The sequence below is a fragment of the Phodopus roborovskii genome, unplaced genomic scaffold (assembly GCF_943737965.1).
Source record: "Phodopus roborovskii unplaced genomic scaffold, PHOROB, whole genome shotgun sequence".
Lineage (NCBI taxonomy): Eukaryota > Metazoa > Chordata > Mammalia > Rodentia > Cricetidae > Phodopus > Phodopus roborovskii.
In genome coordinates, this window is record NW_026126647.1 from 1667244 (window position 1) to 1692742 (window position 25499).

Genomic DNA, 25499 nt, shown 5'->3' on the forward strand with positions numbered 1-25499 from the left:
TCTGAAACCCATGACACCCCTCCTGCCTCAGTTTCTCAACTCCTGGGATTAGATAATAGCCAGTTTACTAATAAGAACCATATTTTAATGAAACAATATTGAACAGGATGATAGGGCTCACTGCTGGAATCTGAAGGGGTTTCATTGTCTGTATGGAACATTCTTGGAAGACATTAATTTGAAGGAAGAGGTTAAATGCAACAGACATGTAGAATACTTTTATAAAACTCTCAGCTTAGGTGGGAAATCAAGAGGTGAACAGGAACATTAACAGAGGCTTCACAGTTACAATGTTCATCCAGCCGTCTGTAGTAAAAGGACGAGAAGGAAGAAATAAAATGTATTGTACATATTCCCATATAGAAGTGGGAACATGTCCTTCAAACACTGTACAAATTAATTCTAGTTTATCTCTGATGGATCCATAAGAGAAGGTCAACATTCTAATAAATGGTATCATTAAATCAACAGTTATTTTTCTACTTCAAAGATAACCTTGCAGAAGTGCAATCAGATAATATACATATATATCCATATGTATCCATATAGCCTTTTCCTTTGCGACAGGAGGCTATAGCATTACATTAACTATTTCACCTACTGTTTCTAGGTCCATGAATAGACTCATAACTATACGGGAAATGTACAGCCAGAAAGACAGACTTTCAAATAGAAGGAATTGAACGCAATGAGCTGTCTCTAACAATGTTCCAAAGACTGAAAATCTAGAGAAGAAAACATTAATTCCGGAAAAAAGGAGAAACGGCGGTGATCACGTAAAATAAAAATCTGCCCTCTATGGAGTAGAGTCCATTAGTCCACACATACAGGTGTCCTGTTACAAGCACTGTTGTGAGGGCCGCATGAGTTACTCTGTGTTGTTGCATTAAGACACTGTGACCCAAAGCGACTTATGAAAGAAATAGTTTATATTGGCTTAAGGTTCCAGAGGGAAAATCCATAATGGCAGAGAGGCATGGTAGTGGGCGGCTAAAGCAGGAAGCTAAAGGCCAGCTCTCTGGCTATACCCAGATGGCAGAGACAGCAAATTGTATGTGAGGTGAGGTCATGACATCTTGAGGCCGGCAGTCACTCTGTCCTCTGTCGAGGCTGTACAAACTAAAGCTTTCTACCTCCCCTACAGGACAACCAATGGGGAACTAAGTGTCCAAACATCTGAATCAATAAAGCAAATAAGAAGGCAAGATAGGAGGAACAAGGAGACAAGGGGGATTCTGAGAGATGTAGGAAAGTCAAGATGTAGAGACTTGAGAGACGTCCGGGCCCTCTCTCTGGTAAAATAAGACCTAGATTAATAGAAATGGGTTAATATTTAAGGCAGAGCTATCCAATAAGAAACACTAATAACAGGTCAATAATGTTATATCTAAAAACAAAACAAGCAAACAAAAAAAAAATATCTGATTGGGGAACATTGCTTATTCAAAGCACTACAACCACAATGGCTACTTGGGCTAGGGCTGTAAGTGCTAAAACATGTCCGTGATGCCAATTAACTAACTCTGTGATCATCTGATTTGGGTGCTCCCCCTACCAAATTCATTAAGTGCTATCCTAAAGTTGCACTAGCCCTTTATCCTTTTATATATTTGCCATATGATTTCCTGTTGGAGATAACAAATTTAAATGTAATTTGTAAATTTTCAGTCTTATTAGTGCAGTGGAGAATACAGAGGACAGATGGGTATGGGGGCTTAGGGACAGTCAAATAACCTTCTCAGCTTAGATCCATGACTGGAATGGGATTTGGCATAAAGGATATCAACAAGAACCAAGAAATCTCCCTCAAGATTTTTAAAATTTAGAATGCATCTGGGTAAAAGATATGGATCCTCATCAACATTTCAACCCAAAGCAGGCACTTAACTCTTGCTTTCTCTTAAACTGAATGTAGTGCATATTATACATACATATATACATACATACATACATATGTTGTTGATAGTCAAACTCAAAAGGGGCACTCAAAGGAAGTCATTGTCAGAACTAGTTATCTGCAAAGCTGTATATCTCATACAAGTGAATTGTTATAAGGACACTCAGGCTATAATATAGACTGTTCCTCAGTAATGGAGATTGTCTAACAATTGGAGTCTTGTTTAGGCTTTTGGATGTTTTCTTGGTTTTACTAGATCTCAACTGAGTACTTAATATTCAATCTTAATTTTAGATACTGTACTGTAAGTGGTTGAATATATACTCTATTTTCCCTTTCTTTAGAGAAGCCCTCCTACCTATGCCCCTTATTAATCTTCTAACCTCTATGTGAATTCCAAATGAAACATGTATTTAAAATTAAAAAGATAAATCCACAAATGAAGGTGGGAGAAGGAATTTGAGTCTTGGTTACCTCACTCAAAATGACTATTTCTAGCTCCATCTATATATGGCAAATTTCATAATGATATTTATCTTAAGAGCCTACTAATCACCCATTGTGTAAATGCTTTCACTGTTCATTTACCAGCTCATGGACATCTAGTCTGTTTCCATTCTCTACTGTGAGTAGGACAGCAATAAGTTTGGGCGAGCAAGAAACAGAGATTTTGGGTAAGTGCCCAAGAGTAAGGTAGTGGGATTGTGTGGTAGATACATTTCTAGCTCTTGTCATACCCTCCACACCGATTCCCGTAGTGGCTGTACACCCATCGACAGTAAATAAGTGGTCCCCTTTCCCCATATCCTTGTCAACATCTTCTACCATGTGCTTTATTTCAAAGAGGTTTTAATATGCATTTCCCGGATGGCTAAGTACGTTGAGCCTTTTACAAAGTGTTTCTTAACCGCAGAAACACCAAGCTAACCGCTGTAGCATCTATGCAGAAGACCATACAATACCCTGCGCTTGCCTCTCCAGTCTCTGTGAGCCCCCCCTTAGCACTTAACGAATTCAGTTAGCCATGGTCTCCTGGTGTCCTCCATCCCCATCAATGCCTAAAGCTGATAAAATTGCCCTCGAGTATCTGAAAGAGAATAATAGTTGTATTTTCAGTTTGACTCTTTAAATTCATAGTCATTTATGCAGCAATCTCAAATGATGTTTCCACATAGTATAGTTAAATCTTTATTGAATAATTTCCTTAGTGAAATATCCAATTTATTTATTGCATTTATTCCAATTGATGGTATGTCAGCTTCTTGGATTTTAGTAGCATATTCACTGATTTTGAATAGTTATAGACTATCACTTTTAAAAATATTTATTCTGTTGTGTTTTCTTTTCTATTTTCGGATTCAATTTTTAATATGCTAAATAGTTACAGTATCCCCTTCCCCCCCAATGGTTTTGTATTTTCTGATCTACTGATTCTCATTGTATTTCAGTTTGGATAATTTCTAGTGATCTACTTCAAGTTCATTATTGCTGTATTCAATTGAGCATTGAGCCTACCAAAAAAGCACAGAGTCCATTTTACCACAGTTTTATCACTAGCATTTCTGTAAGATACTTTCTTATAATTTTATCTCTTTTAAGGCCATCTCTTTTATTTTGTGTTGTCTATATTTTCACTAGTTATTTAACATATTGATCATAATTGTGTGAAATTCTACATACAAACTTTTTATATCATAGTCATGTGTTTTTCCCCCTGTGTTGCTTGGGACTAATCCCATGTGATGTTTTTATCACCCAGTGTCATGACCTTTTTGATTTTAGGCTTTTTTCTCTTATGCTTTTTAGAATTTTGCAATTGGTAGTTGAAAGGCATAAATCAATTAAAATACAAGAGATTGAGGTAAATACTGTGAATTCTTATAAATAAGGTTAGGCTTTGCTGTAGGTGACTCACTGTACTCTGGAAGGAGTTAACATTCTCTGCAATAGACCACAGACTTCACACTCCTTTAGTATCACCTCTGGTTGTGGGTCGAGTGATCGCTTAGAGAAAGCTTCTGTTATATTTCTAGTCCATCCTCAGGTTTAGTCTTTCTAAGTGAGTTGTGTTTTAAAGAGATTTTTCTTCCACATATTTTATGTCAGTATAGAAGGCATTTGGTATGACGGCATTCTCTGGTTTTTTGTAGTTGTTGGTTTATAGCACTTATTACCCTGGGTCAGTTTCAATCTTGGAGAGATATTTTGTCTTGAAGTCTAAATGTTGGGGGTCTTTTCAATGAATATGCCCCTCCCCAGTGAGTTATTGTGTTCTTGCCATAAATTTTTTTTGCCCCACAAAGTAAGAGAACAGAATTTGACTGGAGCTTTTTTTTATAACAGTCACTGGTCGGTTTTCTGGCATGACCAGCAACTATGTTTTCTCTGGGATCTTACCCTGTCCTAAGCTTTCAGACCACACTGTCATAAGAACACAGAAGCTACCTTGAGTGATTAGCGATCCCCTTTGCTATTATGGTTCTGAGTCATTCTGTATTTTCATGCTGGACAGCACTTGGCTTTTAGTAACTTGCTAAAAACACAGTAGCATTTTTTCTTTCTTGTCTGTCACCTAGGTAAATGATAAATCACATTCCTGCCTATCATTTGAAAGAACAGTCTTTACCTTCATTTTAAGTCAGTTGACTTCCCCCACAACCTCATTTCTTTCATTAGTTCAAAAAAGATACAATTTTTCAATAGCCAGGATTGTGTGTGTGTGTGTTTGTGTGTGTGTGTGTGTGTGTGTGTGTGTGTGTGTGTTTGAAGTTTGGGAAAATTTGTTTTATCCCCGTGTGCTTTCTTTTTCATTAATAAATGTGTTCTGTGATAATTTCACACACGAATGCAATGTTTTGTTTTGTTTTGTTTTTGATTACTCTCCCTGCCCATGCCATGACTTTTCTTATATCCCTATTCCCCATACCACTGGCATTTGGGAACAAATCCCTTTATCCTATTCATGACATTAGTTTTTTAATCCCATAGAATTTAACAATTATCATCTGTGTGACTTGAAACTATACATTAGAGAATGGTGGGCTTACCAATGGTTATACCCCTTGATATATGCCTCTCTGCCTCCCATAATGCATTAGTTAACAATAGTCAGCAGTAAGTGGTAGCCCTGGTAAGCCCATTTTCTCTCCATGACTGACATTTGCATAGATTTTACTAGTATATGCCTGGTACCAGTAAATGCATATTTGGTGAATTCTAATTTCCATGACCATGCCATGCTTAGAAGATGCTATTTCTCAACTTTTTTTCCTATCTTCTGACTAATATAGTTTTCATCCCTCTTCCACTTGTTTTCTCAGGCTCAACGAGATGGTACAACTGCCCTCTTTACTGCTGAGATGCAAATTTGTCCTTTATTCTTCACATCTGTGCAGCTCTGGCTCTCTTCATTCACATCCACTGACTACAAATAAAAGCACATCTGATGATAGTTGACAACAGCCTTCTGTTGACACAAGTATAGGCATTGAGAAGGCAGTTCCATGGTATATCAGTTTAATTACATATCAGTAGTAGGTTCCCCTCCAGAGCATAAAACATCATCGTCAAGGGTATTTGACCAGATTTGTATCAAGTGGACCTCCAGTCCCATCAAGGAGCAATTGGTCACTCCCATAACAATTGTAACATTATCATATTAGTGGGGATTTCTTCCTTGGCAGACTCGTTTTTAGGGAGCAAAAGTGCATTAAAATAATAATGAAAATGTGATTAATTAGGCCAACTTTTCCATGTTGAATTTCGGTATGGTAGTGACTTAAGATTTAGTTCCAAAACTTGATATACAAAGTCCTTTCTTTTTGATGGCATGCTCTGAATATTTTAATTCCAAAGTTACTATTAATTACTTTTGTAGAGAAAGAAAATATGTATCAGGATCATACTCACCCCAACACTTTCAAAAACAGAAGTTTCAAAATACATTATAAAATGTGTTGTATCTATCTTGTGTTAAATTTCATGACCATCTTTATAACCCATTCTCATCATCTTTTATGTAACTAATATCTGAGACATGTTATATATAATTACATGTGTGTAAGTATAATTACATACACACATATTAAACATCTTTTTCTATTTTGAATGTTTAGATGTGTATAATTAACACATTATTACTGTATGGATATTCAAATAACATTTATACTCTTTTTTTACATACCAGCACTATTCATTGTTACTCATAAGTGATCAAAAGACATACAAGGCTCATTATAACCACATATATCTAATATCACTTGGTGAGAGAGTGAAAGAGATAAATATATATTTTAAAAAATACACACACACACACACACACACACACACACACACACTCTCTCTCAAGTGTGTGCCACACGGTGCTATGAAGGTGAGGTGTTAGGCTAACAAGTTCTGATATACAAAACACATTAAAGAATCAAGCGTAAAAACCACACTCAAAGTTGCAAAAAGAAAGTTACCCTTTTTTTTTCAAGCATTTTTGATCTGGGCTCAAGCAAAGCAAGTAGTTTTTATAGGGTTCTACACATGCTGAAGCTATCAAAATATAAGAGTCAACACAAAACAAAACAACAAACAAAAATGAAGTTATAGGAATGGACACTGCATTTCATCTAAGGTCTAACAGTGTATTTCATCCTAGCACTAGGACTTTAAGAATCATAATTTATATTACTTGAACGGCAAGGTAAGCCAGAACATAACGATTAGCAGAAAGTCAAGATGCAAACAAGACATGGCTGCCCCCAGTCTGTCCGACGTTCCCATAGTGCGAAAGATCATGAGTCACAATTAAGGAGTACTCATACAAAACTATTTTCTTTATTCTTGAAAAAGTGCCACATACTACACTTTTCAAAATACACAACACGTAAACTAATGAACAACGGTCTGTCTCCATCTCTTGTCGATGAGGAAAGGCCAGAGAGATTTTTTGATTCTAATCCGGGATGTTGTCTGCTGGCCAATGCCCACCCAGAGTCTCCAATTTGGAGCAGTCAAGCTGAGCAGCTTTGGGGCGTTGTGCTCCCATGACAAGGCTGTGGGTAATAGGTCTTAAGTGACTGCTTGGCAGGTTGAAGGCATCTGCAATTGCACGTGCCATTTAATCCTTGGTCGTCTGCTCATCGCCAGACCAGTGAAAGGTCCCCTTAATGGGTGGACCCAGCATCCTCTTCTCTGCCAGCCCCCGGCACACACTGGCTCCATCCTTCACATGGGTGGGGAACCTGCGTTGCCAGTGGTCCATGTTTGCTGACTGGATGCTGAACTGCGTCTTGTCGAACTTGGCCATCATCGCGCTTTCTTCAAAGCTTTTCAACATCCCCATTCAGAACTGGAATTCCCAAAACAGCAGTCCCTAAATTATTCTCCAGGACTGCCTTTTCTGTCTCTAATTTTGTTTTACCATAAAGATTCAGGGGACTTGGTGTATCTTCTTCTGTGTAAGGGAGTATTTGTGCCATCAAACACACAATCGGAGCTACTGTAGATGACAAATGTTCTAATCGACGCTGCTGCCTCCTTTGCTAAATTCCCAGAGGCTAAATTCCCATTCAGTTGGGAAGCAGCATTTGGCTGACTCTCAACATCTGGTCTTCTCTCCACCGCACAATTGCATTTACGACGTGAGCCTGGACATCACAAATGAGGTGATGAACTGCTTTTTAAACTTTGGTCTTGCTCTTCAAAAGCCACAGCCAATGGTGTGCCAGTTACTTTGTTGAAATTCTTTGTAAATCGCTCTGCCAAGCAGCCCCGTGGCTCCTGTAACTAGAACCCACCTGCTAAGGATGTTTGCTTCCTCCTGTTCATGCCCTCTAGCATTTCAGGAATACTTCCAGAACTATTTCAGGGAAACTGCAGCAAGAGGAATCTGGGCATCTGGCTTCTCTGCCAGGGTCTCTGTTTGCTCCCAATATCCATACTCTTTTGCTCTCATGAACAAATGAAAGTTTTGCCTAACCTTTTAAACTTTACACATATGTTGGTGCCACGTCTTCATATAGTATATAGAGCTCAAAATATTTACATACTTGAGTTATTTAAGTTTTATGTATATGTAGGATGATCATGACATCCAAATTGGTAAGAAATAATGTTTTCCATTTTGTATGCCACATTATCTCAGTATTTGAAAATTATTTATTTCCCTAATCTAGGTCCAAAACACATATGTAACTATGTAAAATAATTTGGTTCAAGAATAAGATTTTGGAAACTGAGGCTAAGAAATAAAGGGGTACATGTTTGGTTTTTTCCAAGATCAGGACATCAGGGAATCAGATTTGATTCCACATTTTATTGATGGTAAGTTTGATAGTAGATTGAAAATCACAGACTATGGAGCTCAATGATCATTTGTTTAAATTCTGCTCGACTAGGAGATACTAGTGACTTTAGATAGTTAAATTAGTATTTTAAGCTTTCATATCTTTTTTTTTTTAAAAAAAAGATACCCTAATTAAAACTGACTTCTATGACTAACCCGATGATTAAATAAAAACATATACAAAAGTCTTAGCCAGACCCTGCATACACTAAAACCGATTAAAGGTTAGATGTGGATGATTATATTATGGGTAGTCATGGTGAGATGTAAGGTCTCATTTACAATGGCCAACTACGAGGCCGCCACAATGATGAGAACTACACGCGCATAGTACTTTCTAATTCTTACAATAATCCTCTAATGGAAGCATTAACATTCTTACTCCATTATTTCTTGAATAAAGAGGCAGGAGAATTAATGAAAAAAAATTGAACACGCCTTTTAAAGTCTCTTTGCTAAATTTGCATAGTTCAAGGGACAGACGTGATATTAAATCGAAGACCTTAGAATAATAAAGGGTTATTTCTACATCTGTATTGTGCCGGCTTGCACCTGCCAAAACAGATGGTGTCAGTGGTTCTGTGACACAGATCAGTATAGGAAGAATGAACAATGGACCTGATGAAATATTAACAAGTATATCAGCTCTTAATTTCTCCGTATGCCTTCCTGAATTGTCCACTTCCTTCTGTCAGTTTCATTGTAAATGTCTATTAGATCTCCATAGTGTGAAAACTAAGCCTCGAAAGAGGAAAGGCATAATGTGCCCTATAGAGATTCCACAGACTAGATTTATGGACTCATGGGTGTTAATCCTGTTGCTTCTGACCTGTGATAACCCGCGGATACTCATGGAAGAAGCACATAGCAGATGATGTCATTCTCCTCACGACAACAATGAGGAGGAAGAGGAGTAGGGAGAAGAGGAGGAGGAAAGATCTCTAGCATCCTCTTCAGTCACCCAACTTTCTTCTCTTAAGCCGTGTATCTAGGGAAATCCTAGTAGGCATACAGGTAAGTCACTGAACTTACACTTTTCAACCTTTGGGGAATGGAACATCTAAGTCATGGTGGTGCCCGTATCAAAGAACCTCTTCTTTTTATCCCCCTAGTTAATTTTCTGTTGTATATTTTACATAACTATTGATTTTCTGTACCTTTCACCTCTTTTACATGTCTTTTTTGGGGACTGTGATCCTATCATCTTCTGAAAGAAAACTTATTTGTCCCAATATTGAGAATGAAGCTTGTTAGATACCAAAAAATAATAAATTCGTGACTTCAATCATGGTGGATGAATTGCCTTTTGCATGTTCTCTGCTTATTCAAGGAAGTTTTAGACATATGGTTTACTTTGACTTCGTGATTAATTGTCATGGAATTATTGGATATAAATGTATATTTGTTTCTCAGATTCCCAGGACAGATTTTTTATTTTATTTTTTTTTTTTACTATAAAATCTTGTGTTGTGTTTCCCTTTGGATTTGTGAATCCTTACTTTTACTTGGCTTGGGAGTTGTTTAATTATATTTGTTTGAGTTTTTGGATTTGACTAGGTCTCCTGACCATAAAGTAAGCTGTAGACAGACGTTTTGCACACATCTCAAGGTTACCTGTCATAGAGTAACTGCTTGGTTAATATTTTGATTTAATTCATGGCGTGCAGCTAATGAATCCTCTGTTACTCTGTGTGTGTGTTTGTGTTTCTAAGTTGTGTGTGTCAGTCTCTTTGTCTCTATAGCAACCATTTGCCCCACGACAATTGTGTAGATTACATAAGACACTTGGGTACAATTTAGCTTTGTTTGTATTTCACCTAATATTTGATCTTCCTATTTAAGCATAATTGAAGTTTTTTTTAAAGGTTTTCATAGTATAGTCTTCACAAAATTTCCGAGCCACTTTTCTCCAATCCCAGAAAAGTGGGTCATTATCTAATAATATAAAGCATCTTTTATTTTATAAAGTTCTGATTATTTTACAGTCTGGAGTAAGTTCATATGTTCTTTGCCATGATGTTATTAACTCAAATTCTAAAACAAGTACTAAAGGTGTATAAGGCACACATAGTTCAATGAAGAGCAGAGGAAATTCACTGCTAACTTGGAGTGACATGGTTGCAGATGGTATAGTTTCATTTCACACGTAGGGTTATCTTGGTAGCCTTTTATATGTCCTGTCATTTGATTTTATTTTCCGCATCTATTTTCTTTTCCCTTTCCACTGTCTCATTCCTCTTGTCCTTAATTAGAGGGCAGTAATGAAGAAAAGACTTGACAATTAAATTTCCACAACTGATTATTAAGTTCCTTACCTGGAAGGCTTAATTAATACAGTTGAATTTTGCTGGATTATTATGCCTGTGAGAGACATAGAGGCACTGTGTTTGCAAAGACCTGGGTTCTCCCATTAAGGTTCTCTAATGCATTTTTCTCTTGGTCTGAAGTTCCTACTCTGTGCTAATCTTAGTTCAGGTGATAATATTTGCGGGCATGGGTGCGTACTCTGTGAACTGTTTGTCTTCAATTCTTAGTTTCTGGTTAAATGACTGAACTTTCCATCTCTTTAAGACATAGACTATGAAGCAACTGACAGTGCAGAGGAAAATGTATAATTTGCAGACTCTCTTGTAGCTACTCTAGTTGGAACAACAAGTGAGCAGTCGTTGAGAATCTTTACCCTGATGTTTCAGACATAGAGAATATTTTAACATAGTCACAATAAATTTAACAACACATTGCTCCACCTTCCTTCCTGATATGAGCATCTCCTGTTAGATTCATTACTTTACTCTGGTCTCCATTGCCTACACTATAATCCTCTCCAGGGTCATTTCTTCTGCCTCACGTCCATTTATTTATTTATTTATTTATTTATTTATTTATTTATTATTTTTTGGCCAGATTTCATTCATCACTTACTCTTATTATTTCAGTTCATTCGTCACTTAGTCTTATTATTTCAGTTCCCACAATGTGTCCATAATGAACTTCTGTTCTCTATAGCTTAGACTCTATATAACTCAAGCTACTAGAGAATACTTGTCCCCTCCTCTACTGTTGCATGCTCACCATATGTCTTACTAGAACTGCCTCTTTCATATGTCCAAGTTCCAGGCTGCAATGGAGAAAAAAAAACAAAGGTCACATTGAACAGTACAACTGTTGACATATTGCCAGTAATCGTCCCTGCCTCCAACTGAATGCAGGATCTGATCATTCACAACTCTAGAAGATACATATGTGCTACCAGCTTTATCCTTTCTGTGGTGTTACACTAAGCCCTTTCCAGTGTCAAGTGTATACAACATATTAGCGTTCTAACGATCAACAAAATAGACATGCTTTCTTTTGACTCATGACAATTACATTCCAATGGGAAAAGACTGACAATGTACAAATATAGCAAGTAATGTTGGAAGCAATAGTTGGGAACGGGATTTTTTTTTTTTAATAGAAGTAAGCCATGACATTCTGTTATTCAAGTGTGAAAAGCTGTCATAAACAGTGGAATCAGAACATGAATAAACAATAAAACCCAGAGTGGAATTAAAAGAGTATTGGCATTTACCATGAGAAATAAAGTTGCTTCGAATACATAAATTTTAGTGTTTGACACAAGATTTTCATAACTCCTTAGAAATACAAGCTCATGTCATGTTATTGTTAGGTGCAAGGAAGACAATTTCCTTTCAACTTGATGAGGAACTGGTAAGAGTTCACAGGACCAGTAAATACCCGACGTGTTGCTAAGCCAAGGAGTCGCATATAGGAAGACTGGTTGATAAAATGTCATGCTTATTTATTTGGTATTTGTAGATGTTGCTTTAGACTTTTAAGCCCATAAAAGGCATAAATTGTTTTGTTGGCTACATCCACCTGCTTGAACTTCCTAATTTCTCTTAACTTGACACAAACAAGAGCCACCTGGGGAATGGGAAACGTACTGAGAAGTTGCCTCCACCAGATTTGCCTGTGGCTATATCTAGTGGTATTTTCTTGATTAATAATTGGCGTAAGAGCTACAAGAACACTTGCACGGTGCTACCCCTAAGCAGATGGATCTGGGTAGTATAAGAAAGCAAATTGATAAAGCTAGGGAGAGTGAGCCAATAAGAGTGTTCCTTGTGGGGCCTTTGCTTCAAGTTCCTACATCTAGGTCCTTGCTTACTGTGGTATTTGATAACATAAATCCTTTCTTTTTCAGGTTGGTTTTAGTCTGTGTTTTTATCACAGCAGCAGAAGGCAAACTGGATCCCTGCCTCATTAGATAAGAAGTACTTTATAAGAGCAGTGAACTTCAACATGGAATAAGTCTGAACTTAACTTGGTTTCTTATGTATGATATAGATTTACCAGAATGAGACATACAAAGGAAATGCACATTTTTATGTATAAATTGTGACTTTCTCTCTTTCCTTTATTTTAAAATTAAATAAGCTCTGGTTTGGGATCAGTCATATTTCATAGGGTAACACACTAGCATGACCAAATTCTAACAGGGCTGGGCACAATTTTACCCATTATATTATGATTAAGTGCCCCTATAGTCTGATATTAAAATTGTTCTACTTTTTCAGTAATTTAAATTTTCTGGCTTATAGTATGCCTGATTATTTCTGAGGAAATGAGAATTATCCATTCCATTGATGTACTAATTTCATTATTTCTTTTTTGAGATACTTTCCCAAGAATTGAGACAGTATAAAGACACAATCCATACCTCCAGAGAAGCCAGGAAACAAGGAGAATTATAGAGAGACATACACGGTCCCCCAGTGAAGGGGAAAGGGACAAGAGTCGCTGAAAAAATTAGGCGCATGGGGGGATGGAGGAGGTAGGAGAAAGAGGAGGGGAGAAGAGGAGAGGGAGGAGAACATGAGGGATCAGGAAGATTGAGTAGAAAGATGAATAGAAGAGAGCAAGAATGGAGACACATCAATAGAAGGGGCCATTATAGGTTTAAAGAGAAATCTGGCACTAGGGAAATGTATAGAGATCTACAAGGATGACCCCACCTAACAATCTAAGCAATAGTGGAGAAGCTACCTTAAACACACTTTCCCTATAATGAGATTGATGACTACCTTATATGCCATCCTAGAGCCTTCATCCATGAGCTGATGGAAGCAGAAGCAGACACCCACAGCTAAGCACTGAGCTGAACTCCTGGAATCCAGTTGCAGAGAGGGAGGGATAAGGAAAAAAAGGGTCAAGACCATGCTGGGGAAACACACAGAAAGAGCTGACCTGAGCAAGCAAGAACTCTTGGACCCCAGTCTGACACCTGGGGAGCCAACATAGGACCAAACCAGACCCCATGAACGTGGGTGTCAGCTAGGGCAGTCTATGGGGTCTCTGGCAGTGTAACCAGGATGTGTCCCTAGTGCATGGATGGACTTTAGGAAGCCATTTCCCATGGAGGGATGCTCTCTTTGACTAGAGACACAGGGGAGGGCCTGGGCCCTACCCAAATGACTTGACAGGTTTTGATGATCCCTCATGGAAGGCTTCACCCTCCCTGGGGAATAGATGGAGAATGGGATGTGGGATCAGAGGGGGACATGGGAGGATGAGAAGGGGAGGGAACTGGGGTTGATATGTAAAATAAGATTGTTTTTAATTTAAATATAATTTATAAACTTAAGGAAATAAATTATATAGATTTAAAAAACATATATCTAACATAGTTGGTACATGTAATTTTTCCCATAGATGATATATTCTGTTGTCTTAAATTTACAATGTCTGTAAAGTAATAAAAGTCAGAAGGATTAATGACCTTCAGCAAGAACTTAATATCTTTTTATAAATTAAAAGGATATTGCCACTTTTTCTCATTTCATTAACATCCTAATACCTTCCTCCATCCACCTACTCATTTGCTAAAATAAAATTCACCTCTTTTGTGTGCAAATAATCTATATTTGTGAAACATTTCTTTAAAACATACATATTCTGTAACTACTCTATGTGACATTTGCTTTCATCATCAACAAATTTTTTAGGTAGATATGAACCAGAAGTCTGATAGTCTGATAATGAAAACATTAACATTTTCTATATCCCCTCTCATAAAAATTACTTACATGTATATCATTTATATGAACACTTGTGATTTAAAACCAGCTACATGATTCATTTTAACATACTTTTCAGGTGGTTAATAAATGTACTTCATAGCCCAACAGCATAGAACTTTAAAGCTTGCTAATTCTTCAAACTGTTTTTCAGTGATAAAGTGAACTTATACTCTCTGAGGGATTTATGAAATTCCTATTCCCTGCTATTTTACCACTGCCAGGCATAATATTATCCTACCAATATTAGTAGCAGTAGTAGTAAAGTAGCTTCGGTTTTATTAGGAATACAGTTAGACATCTCTGAGCCCTATAATCAAATATATGCAATGTAAGATTATAAATATATTTGTATGTGCATCTTGGATATATAATATATAGATTATAGGCCCACTTATACATGTAGCATGTATAAACTCATATGTGTGTGTATTTGCACATGTATATATGTATGTGTGTGGACGTACAATCTATTGCAGTATGACTCTAACATCATAGGCTATTGCTATTCCATTTGGTTGCTTCTTCTGCAGGAGCTGAATACAGGTCTCTATTGCTAAAGATCAGACAGGGGAATCAGAGAACACAAACTGGATCTGACTAGAAAGCCTCCTCCCCATGGTCTCACTATCACGGTACAAGAAGATATCATGAAAGCTTCCAAAGAGGAGATCCAACCAATAATCATACCTTGGTGTGATATCTATGAACCACAGTGTCTAGGATGACACCATTACCCTAAGGGTACAGTAGTGGGACACATACCTTGATGGTTGCCAACCATAAATCTATAACATACAATTATAGATACAATGGTCAAAATGATGTTTTTATGGTGATAACTGATTAAGATGGTTAAAATATTAAGTTGTTCAAACAAATATTAAACTATAAAAACCATGAAGCAAAATAAAATTTAAAAATATTGAGAAACATAAAAATACAAAATCTAGATTTTTAACATTCTTATATTGGAGCTCCAACAAGTTATTTACTTCTGATATGTACCTTGTATATATAAAGTATTTTTTTTTATTATTTGTAGAAAAGGAAGCACATCTTTGATTCTGAAGTATTTATATTTTAGGAACATGTATAGCTATGTATCACTATTCTCTGATTACCATGACTGTCAATTTTGCCATAATTAAAAATTTTCCTAATGAAAAGCATTTTTCTATGACCTAGATACTCTGTCCTCTGACTTTTCACATAGGTGTTTTCTTTATTAAATGCTTATTCACATACTTCCTCTCAACAGGGAAGGGTGTGCTTAGTTAGTAGTGCACAGACATGGTCTCTGCATAATTAAATAATAATGAAGGTGATAAAACATATCACTACAGCATGTTTTTGTAATGGGTATCTTTAAAGTGTAGTTGTGATAAAATGCACAAAAGGCAGTCTTTGTGGACAACTTGAGGTTCACAGAAAAGCCTAACAGAGCCCACACTGTAACTCACTAGCCAGCCAATCAATTACAGCCACACACACTAAGAACACTGCTCTGGACTGTTACATTCTTTGCCAACGAGGAAAGCACATTAATGTATCACTGCCAATTAAAGTTTAAGCTTTGTGCTTGGGTTTTTTTTTTTTTTTTGGTGTTGTATAAGCTAGGCTTTCTGAGAAACTCATTATGAGCATTATCTACCACCTCACTATCTTACAGTATAATTCCAGGGACATCTAAACAACTTTTGTTCTTCACCTGTTAATCTATCTCACTATTAACCCTGGCCATGGCTGGTTCCTCTCCCCAGTCAATAGTTCGTAACTGTCATACAGTTTGAGTTGTTCAGTATGTAGATTTTGCGTTTGAATTCTTTTAGTTAGCAATGTGCACTTTACACGTTTCTTTCCTTTCCATGGCTTGAAAACTCATTTCTTTTGGGGGTTAAGTAATATTCTGAGTACACCACAAATCATTTCCCCAAGGAAGGCACCTTGGTTGTTTCAATGATTTAAGAGACATGAATAAATCTGCTACAAACCATTTATGTGCACATTATATTGATTTATATTTCTAACTTATTTGAATAAAAACTAGAGTACATTTAACAGGTTACATGGTACCAGTAAGAAACTGCCAGGCTGTCTTCAAAATGTCTTCACTAGAGCCAGATATGATGGAGGAAGCCTTTTTTCCTATACTCCAGTGCCAGAGGCAAGAAGATAACACACCTTTTAAACAAATAAGGACTACATTGTAAATGGGTTAGCCATGGCTCTAGAATGAATCTGTCATTTATTTAAAATATTTTCTGTATATTTTTGAAATTATAATGTAATGAAATAATTTTCCTCTTCCATTTCTTCCCTCAAGCCTCCCCCAATTCCTCTCTCTCTCTTTTACAGATTAATAGTCTTTTTCCTTAATCATTATCCTATATATATTATATATATGATGTATAATTGCACATCATACATCATAAATAGAAACAAAACCATAAGTTAAAACCCAAATCACAAACTGACATTGCAAAAATGCGCATTTCCTATGCTTCATGCACTCATCAGCATTTAGTGTTGTCCACTGTCTACACTTTGAAAATATCTTTCTTTTTAATTTGCATTTCTTCAAAGATGACAACGGTTAAACATGCTTCTCTTGTTGATTTGCTATTTGTATGTCTCTCTGATGAGGAATCTATTCATGAGTTTTGCCTGTGAAGTCTTTTTTAACTCAAGATTTGCAGACATAGAATTGACAAATGTATTTCCATATATTGAAGAAGTACAATATGATGATTTTATACAATCATATATTGTGAGGTGAGGAACATAATTTTTTCTCATCTCATGTGTTCACTAATTTTATGTATGGGTTGAATACTACAAATCTACCTTTGCAGCAACTTTCATTTATATAATGTTATTAAGTATACTCAGTATCAAAATTGATTCACGATAGAAAGTTTGTAACCTTTTACCAAAATGCATATATTTTCCCCCACATTGTGCTCCTTAGAAATCATCATTCTATCTTCTGTAAGAATATATCTTCCAAGTGTGTCTAAAACTTATGCCAAGATACCACATGTGGTACAGCCAGGGGTAGCCATGGATCCTAAATTTGTTTTTAGTAGGAAAAGTTTTATTCTTTAAGTGTGAACTTTGTGGATGACAATATCAATTGTCAGTATCAGAAGTTCAGATACACCTGTTTGACCCATCATGCAAGTGAGATCGTGGAATATTTATCTTTCTGTGTCTGGATAATTTCACCTAACATAGTAACATCCTCCAAATTCACCATCTTCTAGAAAAGAACCTGATCTGCTAGGCTCAGTTTTCTTAGAGTGGTGTCTGTTTTTTGCTTTGAATATTTGGGATGGCAGTCCTTTGTCAGACATATAGTCTGCAAACACGTTCTCACAATCCTGTGCCTTCTCTGTTATTCCTGACAAAGTTTAACATAGAGTAGACACTTCCAATTTTAATGAAGTCTATTCCAGTAATTATTTCTTTCATGAATCATGTCTTCTGAATTGTAAAAGCCATCATTATTCCCAAAGCCATTTCTGTTTCTCATTCATTTGCATCTATGGCCTGTGCTGTTTTTATATCATAACTTCAAAGTCATGATCAGCTCTGAGTTATCTGAAGGTATAAGAAGATCTTTGTAATTTCTTTGTGCAACCGAGTGCCCATTAGTTCCTAAATTTATCAGAAGGGATTTCTCCTCTTTGCTTTGTCTTTGCTTCTTTGTGGAAGTCCAATTTGCTTTATATGGGTCTTCTTTGAGTTCTCTATTCTGATCAAATGACCTCCTTGTCTTCTATTTTATTATTATAATATACTGTCTACTGTAACATTATACAATTCATATGTAAGTCATATATGTAATCATGATATCAGACAGTTGCAGACAATTCTATTCTCTTTAACTATCTGTCGTGATTTTGCATTTCCAACTGGAACTTGTGATATTCATAAAGTAAATTTAAGAGATTTTGCTAGGCTTCTGTTGACTGTGCAGATTAACTGGAAAGAAATATCTTGGTGACAGCGAGTCTTTCTAACCATGAATTTGGACAATCTGTCTCTTATGCTGCTGATTTTTTTCTTTTACCTGAGTTTTGTAGTTACCCTCCTATACACTTCACATATTATTTATTAGATTTTACTTATATACTTAATAATTTGGATCCTAATATTAATATTATTGTATTTTAAGTTACACTTTCTTATGGTTGGCACACAGTAAAAAGGTGAATTTTATCCTAAAAAATGCTGACTAGTTTTAGGGATTTTGTTATCGTTATTGATTGGGATATCCTATTATATAGATGATCATGTTACCTACAAAGATTCTTTTTGCGTTTTGTTTTGTTTTTCCCTATTTGATTTTCCTTTTTGCCTTGCTGATTTAGCTGAAACTTGCAGTATGATGCTGACATGAAGTTCACGTGTAAATATCCTTGCCTTATTCATAATCTTAGTGGAAATATTTGATTGTTCCCACTTTTGTATCTGATGCTAGCTGACAGCTATTTTTTTTAAATCCTCCATTCTGTTGAAGACATTTGCCTCTACTCTTTTTACTGGGTGTTTGAATCAAGGATATAAAATTTATTTATTCAATATTCCTTCCATGTCCACTGATCTCATTTTACAATTTCTATTAATTCTTTTTCTAATCTTGAGTACTTCCTTTATGGGTAATTAATATTAAACTTGATCATGGTGCATATCTTAGTTAGGATTATCATTGCTGTAATGTAATACTGTGACCAAAAATCCACTTGGAAAGGAACGGTTTGGCTCACATTTCCACATCATAGTCCATAACTGGAGGAAGTCAGATCGGAACTCAGATCAGGGCTGGAACCTGGAGGCTGGAGTAGATGCTGAGGCCACGCAGTGTTTCTGCTTACAGGTTTGCTCCCAGGGCTTGCTCAGAGTTTAATCTTATAGAACCCAGGGCCACCAGCACAAGGGTGACACCAACCACAATGGGAAGGGTCGTGTATTTTCACATCAACCACTAATTAAGAAAATACCTAGTACTCAGATCTTATAGAGGCATTTTCTCAAGTGAGGCTCTTGCCTTTTAGATAATTCTAGCCAGCACAGTGCATGCTTCTTTTCATATAACGTTTAATCTTATTTGCCAGAATTTACTCAGATCATTTCCTATGAAAGTGAGATTTGAATCCTGAGTTTCATGTATCCTTCAAGGATCCAGCTATTGAGTTACATGCCCAGACCGTCTCAATGTTTTTTAAAAGATTTAGGTTTATAACTAATTTATGTCTGTTTTTCTTGCACTATTTGAGGTTTTAGGGTAATCGTGACAAGGAGTTAGGAAGTACTTCCCCTTGATTTTCTGAAGGGAGCTGTAGAGCTTGTACAATCCACTAAATATTTAGTGGCATTCTCCTATGAACTTAACTGGAACTTCTATTTCTGTTTCCTATGGTCATTTCCTCATTCATTTCATTGAGAGATTTAGTAGAAGTCTGCTCATCTCTTCATGTATGACTGAGTGAGCTATGTCTTTCAAGGAATTAATCCACTGATCCTAAGTCTTCAAGTTTCTGGTCATAGAATTTTCATAGTATTCCATTACAACATAATAGTATGCCCTCTTTCTTTTTATGATATTAATAAATTACTTTTATTTTCATTCAATTTGAGCTTATCGGTTTTATCAACATTTTCAGAGGTCAGACATTGTTTTTATTCTTATTAAATTATTATTTCTAATTTCACTGATATTTGCATTGGTTTAATTTTTTCTATTTGTTTGGCTTTAACTTGTTCTTCTTTTCATAGTATTTTTTTAATGTGATAGCCTCAATGATTGATTTTAGATATGCTTTCTAGTATATACATTCATGAATTTTGCCAAGAACATCTTTTTGCATTGATTTTGATATGGAGAAATGTATTTTCATTTCAATTTAGTTTAAATGTATTCCATTAACAAAATTTGACCTTTCACAATTACACAAGTGCATGTAATGATTTCTGGTTACTTCCCCAACTCTTTCCTAAGATTTCTTCTGTAATTATTAATTTTATATAGAAAATGTGGTTTAATTTCAGGTGTTTTAAACTTTGCCAGTCTTCTGTGAATTAATTATAGTTTAAAGTGCTTATAGACTATGAACATGTAATAATTTAATCATAATATGCTTTGAAGATACATTTTATGGTTTTTATTCTTTTACATTTGCTAAAACTGCTCTATGACCCTGGCATCATCTATTATAGCATGTATTCAGCACTATATTATTGGGAATAATACTAGATATTTATAATGATGAACTGTAATAGAATGCTAATTCTGAAATACCTTCATGACAATTAATATTTTACATATTAACTATTTCATTTTCAAAATCTGGTTAACAAATTTTTGCCGATATAGTTTCTAAATATCAAAAAAACCATATATATATAGTAAAAGTGATTATGTTATGACCATACAAATTAATAGAAAGCAGGATGTAACAATGTGTTTGTCAATATGCTAACTGTCTTAATTTTCTTCATTATTTCACAATATATGCATGCCAAAACATCAGGCTGTAAATATGGACATGTGATTGGTCAATTATATTTCAATATTGGCAGACAAAAGCAATAGGATTTATTTTGAAATAATATCCTTTATTACCTCCAACGGTACAACTACACTGAATTTCCCATAGAGCCACATATGTACATGAGATGAAATCTCGCGTGTTGTGTGTATGAGTGAGTGAACTCTAAAGGGCATGTGTGGGGACAAGTGGGAGGAGGGATGGGATTAAGTGGACTGAATACTACAATCTACCATGAAGCTGTCTGTTCCTTTTCATTAAGCATGAGAGTCAATCAGATGAACATGGATTAAATTGTTGTGCTTCAGCAGTTTTCCACAGAGGAGAATGAGACATGACCCACTGACTGAGCTCAGGGGTTTGCAGGTAAAGTACAATTTGCCACTGTGGGAACAAATCCACACCAGCCTCAGAAACGCTGTTGAGAAAGCTCCAGAAACACACCATCACATACCCTTAAGTAGCATGCCTTGTTTTGGATGTATGGTAAAGTAATTACAACAAGTACTATACTTGCTGGCTTCCACCTAATACAATCAATAGTTACAGATGTTTATTATTTCTTAGTATGTTTTTAAAGGAAAATTTAAAATGTCATAAACATAAAATGTGAATCAGTGAATTAATTTCATCATTGATTTAACATGATAGTTTTGTTGGTATAATTATTATATCCTGTATGTTGTTGAAGCTAGTTAGTATGTGAAGAGGGAATAATGACCTTGATTTGGTAGTCATAGGAAAGTTGGCCTCTCACCTTGGAGTATTCTGGGATTTGGGACATACACAAGAAACTTATGAGACAGTTTGTTGCTTTATTTAAAAAATTATTTGCGTATTTCAACCATAAAGGAAGATTGTGTAAAAATCATCTTTGGGGAAATGCATTTGTCTTTCTACTTATCATGGAGATTAAATCAAGTATGTAAATGGTTACTAAGTGGTTCCTAAAAAATATCCATTTTATAAATCTAACACAAGGACTCATCTAAATAACATTCAGTGTATTAAATTAATTAGCGCTCAGCACCCCTAACATTACATAATTAGAAAGGATGGATGTTTTGCTCCTTTAACTCTTGATAAGGAAATGTGGTGTCCAGGGTGATCTGAATTTCATGTCTGTGCTACATGTAACTTGTGCAGGCTGGTTGCTGAATAATTAAGAATGGTGCACACCACAACAGACTCCAGGAAGCCAGCTCTCAGTAACCATCTGCTAATGAAACCCCTGAGAACTCCCAACAAAGCAAAATAAACAAATGTTATACAACTATGTCCATCATTTCTTATGTTCTGCATAGTAATTCACCACCCAGTTAACAATCTTGCATGCCTAGGGATTCATAAAATTTTGAATAGTATCTTTAAGTTTTTCTCAAATCAAATACTAAAATTAGATATATAAAAAAAGAAACAGATCATTAGGTGAAAACATAAGTATGAATATTTATTTCTTGGCATGCAATGGGACAGTAGGTGTCAGTTCTTGGAGTTTCAACAAAGTTGGGGAAGATATTTAGAGGTCATTGTGTCCAGGCCTCTACCTCTGGGGATGACTATGTCTTGTACATTCTGGATCTCTAAAATCAATAGGAAGGAAGCAGACATCAATGCACCTAGGTGACGCTAGATCCCAGGATAAGCCATCCTTCATAATCTCACAGAAAATTGATGTTAAACCTCATAGAAAGCTTCTCCTTTGTCCAATGTAGATACATTTCCTTTGCAAGGTCAAGTATCATGAGCTTCAGAAAGAAAAGTTTCACTCACATTCAATATTTCATATCCATTCTGCAAATAGAATAGGCCACTGCGACAGTTAATATTGATTTCTAGTGTTATAGGATTTAGAATTACGTGGAAGAAAGACCCCTGTGTGTGTTGGTGGTGGTGGGGTTTCTAGGTTGGGTTGACTGAGTTTCTAAAGCCCATGCTAACTGTGGGTGGCATCACCCTGTGGGCTAAGATATTGGATTGAAAACAAAAGGAGAAATTTGAGTAAGCCTTCTCTCTTTCGGAGTCTGGAGGCAGTGTGACTGGATGCCTGGAGCTCCTGCTGCCAATAATCTTTCTCCAGCAGGATGTACCAATCATAATATAGGTCAATATAAACAAACCCTTCTACACTAAGTTTCATTTTGTCAGATATATTGGCCACAGCAAGGAGAAAAGCAACCAGTACAGACATTATTTAATTATATAATTTGAGAGGTAGTGTATCCTGAGAATGGTGTGTGTGTGTATGTGTGTGTTTCTTTTTAATAACATTCTGCTGGACTCTTTCATTAAGGGAAAGTTTCTTTCACTCCATACATACTGCAAAGTATCTTAGGGAGTATTAAGATAATCCCCCTTTACCCGTTTCACAATGAAAATATTGTCAGGGAAACAAGTATTTTTCTATTAACTTCCCTTTCATTTCCCTAATATCGATTCAGAAGCAATGTTCAACTCAAGGAATGATGGCCAGATGAAACACAAATGCTTGAAAAATATGCATCCAACTGTGATAACTTATTAGAAAGTTTTGAAATTGAATTACTTACCTTTAGAAATGTTAATTTTACTGCTTTAGTTTCTATTATTTTTTTAAACTATAGAGTTGGCACTTAAGTTCTGATTGTTTTTAATGAAAAAAATTTTACATAGTAGCTATCTAAGTTTACTTTCTTTATGCTGTGATTAAACACCATGATCAAAAACAACTTATGGAGACAAAGAGTTTACTTTTTAGCTCAAAGTCTGTAATGAAGAACTTAGGCAGGAACTTGGGGAGAGGAACTGAGACATAAACCATAGAGGGATGCTGCTTATTGCCTTACTCACTCCATGGCTTGCTCATCCTTCATCCTGATTTCTTATTCAACCAAGGGCCGTTTGTCCACGGGTGATACCACCTTCAGTGGCCAGGACTCTCCCATACCAATCATGTCTCAAGAAAACGTCACACAGACATCCCCAAATAACAATATTAATAGGACAGAGGCATTTCTTTGACTGAGATTCCCTCTTCCTGTGTGTGGCTAGGTGTGTGTCAAGGTGGCAAAACCTGAGTTTTTGCTAATCTCATAGCAATACCATTACAGTATTTTCCCTGCAAGTGAGAGACTTTTCTGATTCCACCTCCCAAGTCTTTTGTCTCTCTTGCTGGTTTTCCTTTCCTGTTAGCCAGTATGATCTACTCAAGAGGCTGTAGTGTGGAGGGAGTGTTAATGGAGGATATTTCCTCTGTATCCATTCATTGCAAAATTTATGATAAACTTGATTTGGTATACTGTTGAGGAAAGCTTAAAGCGTTTAGAAATACTTTTAAAGTATTTTTAAAAGTGTATTTGGAAGATGCTAGCAATTTCATTGCCATTGATGAACACCCAGTTTAAACAGCTGATAAAGAATCAACAAATTCAGGAAACTAGAACTTATGTAGAAGTAAGAAATGTAAAATAACACCAAATTACAAGAGGGTGGGATTTCAGGAACATCTGTAATATTTAGCACCATGAAAAGCAGCAAATTATGAAATAATTAAGATCTGAGTTGGTATTACAATATTTCAACCCATTTATAAAACTGCGTGCATGTAATTAAAATTATTCAAAAAGGAAGATTTAATAAGCTCAGATTTTTGCAAACAAATTCAACATCATTTTTAAATTAAATTCTGTCAGCTCACACAGCATCATGTTACTTTTCAACATCTATGGAACCGTTTCAGAGTGGAGCTGAGGTGTTAATTATCTTTGTAGGAATGCCATGTTCTAACTTGTTAATATTCCTAAAAGGTTTTCTTGAAATAAAGTTTTGACTTTACTCTGAGATACTACCTGCTGAGGACACACAATAGCAGAGATGTATTTATATGCATGCCTTTTTAAAAAGTAAAACACATGTGTTCATAGTAAAAATCATCAACAAGCTTTTAATTGAAACGTGTTAAAGTAATAGAGAAGCTTCAATGTATGCATCTATCTCTGTGTTTATCATCTATGTGTCCATCCCCTTCATTCTTTGTAGATTTATTGGCACTTGTCTGCTTAACACTCAGCATACATTTCTCAAGAGAACAAAATTAATTTTAGATAAACGTATTGGAAGTAAATTATTTTACACTGAGTTACCTTACATGACTAATATTTACAGTCTTTTTGTATGCTGGACAATAGTACCTATCAGACCTGCCTCTCCTGACAGGGAAGGAAACCTTTCATAGTGTGTCACGTGAACAAATAAAAAGCTAGGGATGCCTAAACTCCACAGTCAGAGAGAGCTCTGTCACAGGCCTGTAGCCAGGATACCTTACAAAGTGGAAGATAGGTTGGTGCCACTTTTATCAAAGAAATCACCCCAAATCATAACAAGAGCTGTTATCTGTAAGATGTCAAAAGTTTAAAGATTATGCAAATGTCTTTCACTAAAATGAAGGGGAATCAATATTACAGTGAGACATTCACTAGAACAACCTCAGAAGGAAATGCATAGAACATACAGAGTCAGATACAAAACAATATACACGCATGCACGCACGCACACACACACATTCACACACCCACACCCACACACACACTCACGCATACATGCACACACCCACAGTCACGCAGGCATGCATGCACACACTCACACACGTACACATA

The 25499-nt window shown here is 36.0% G+C and overlaps 1 pseudogene; it reads right to left on the reverse strand.

The window, feature by feature from the left end:
* Positions 1-6775: 6775 nt before the first annotated feature.
* LOC127213583 (methionine adenosyltransferase 2 subunit beta-like) overlaps positions 6776-25499 on the reverse strand; it is a 143543-nt pseudogene continuing 124819 nt past the window's right edge.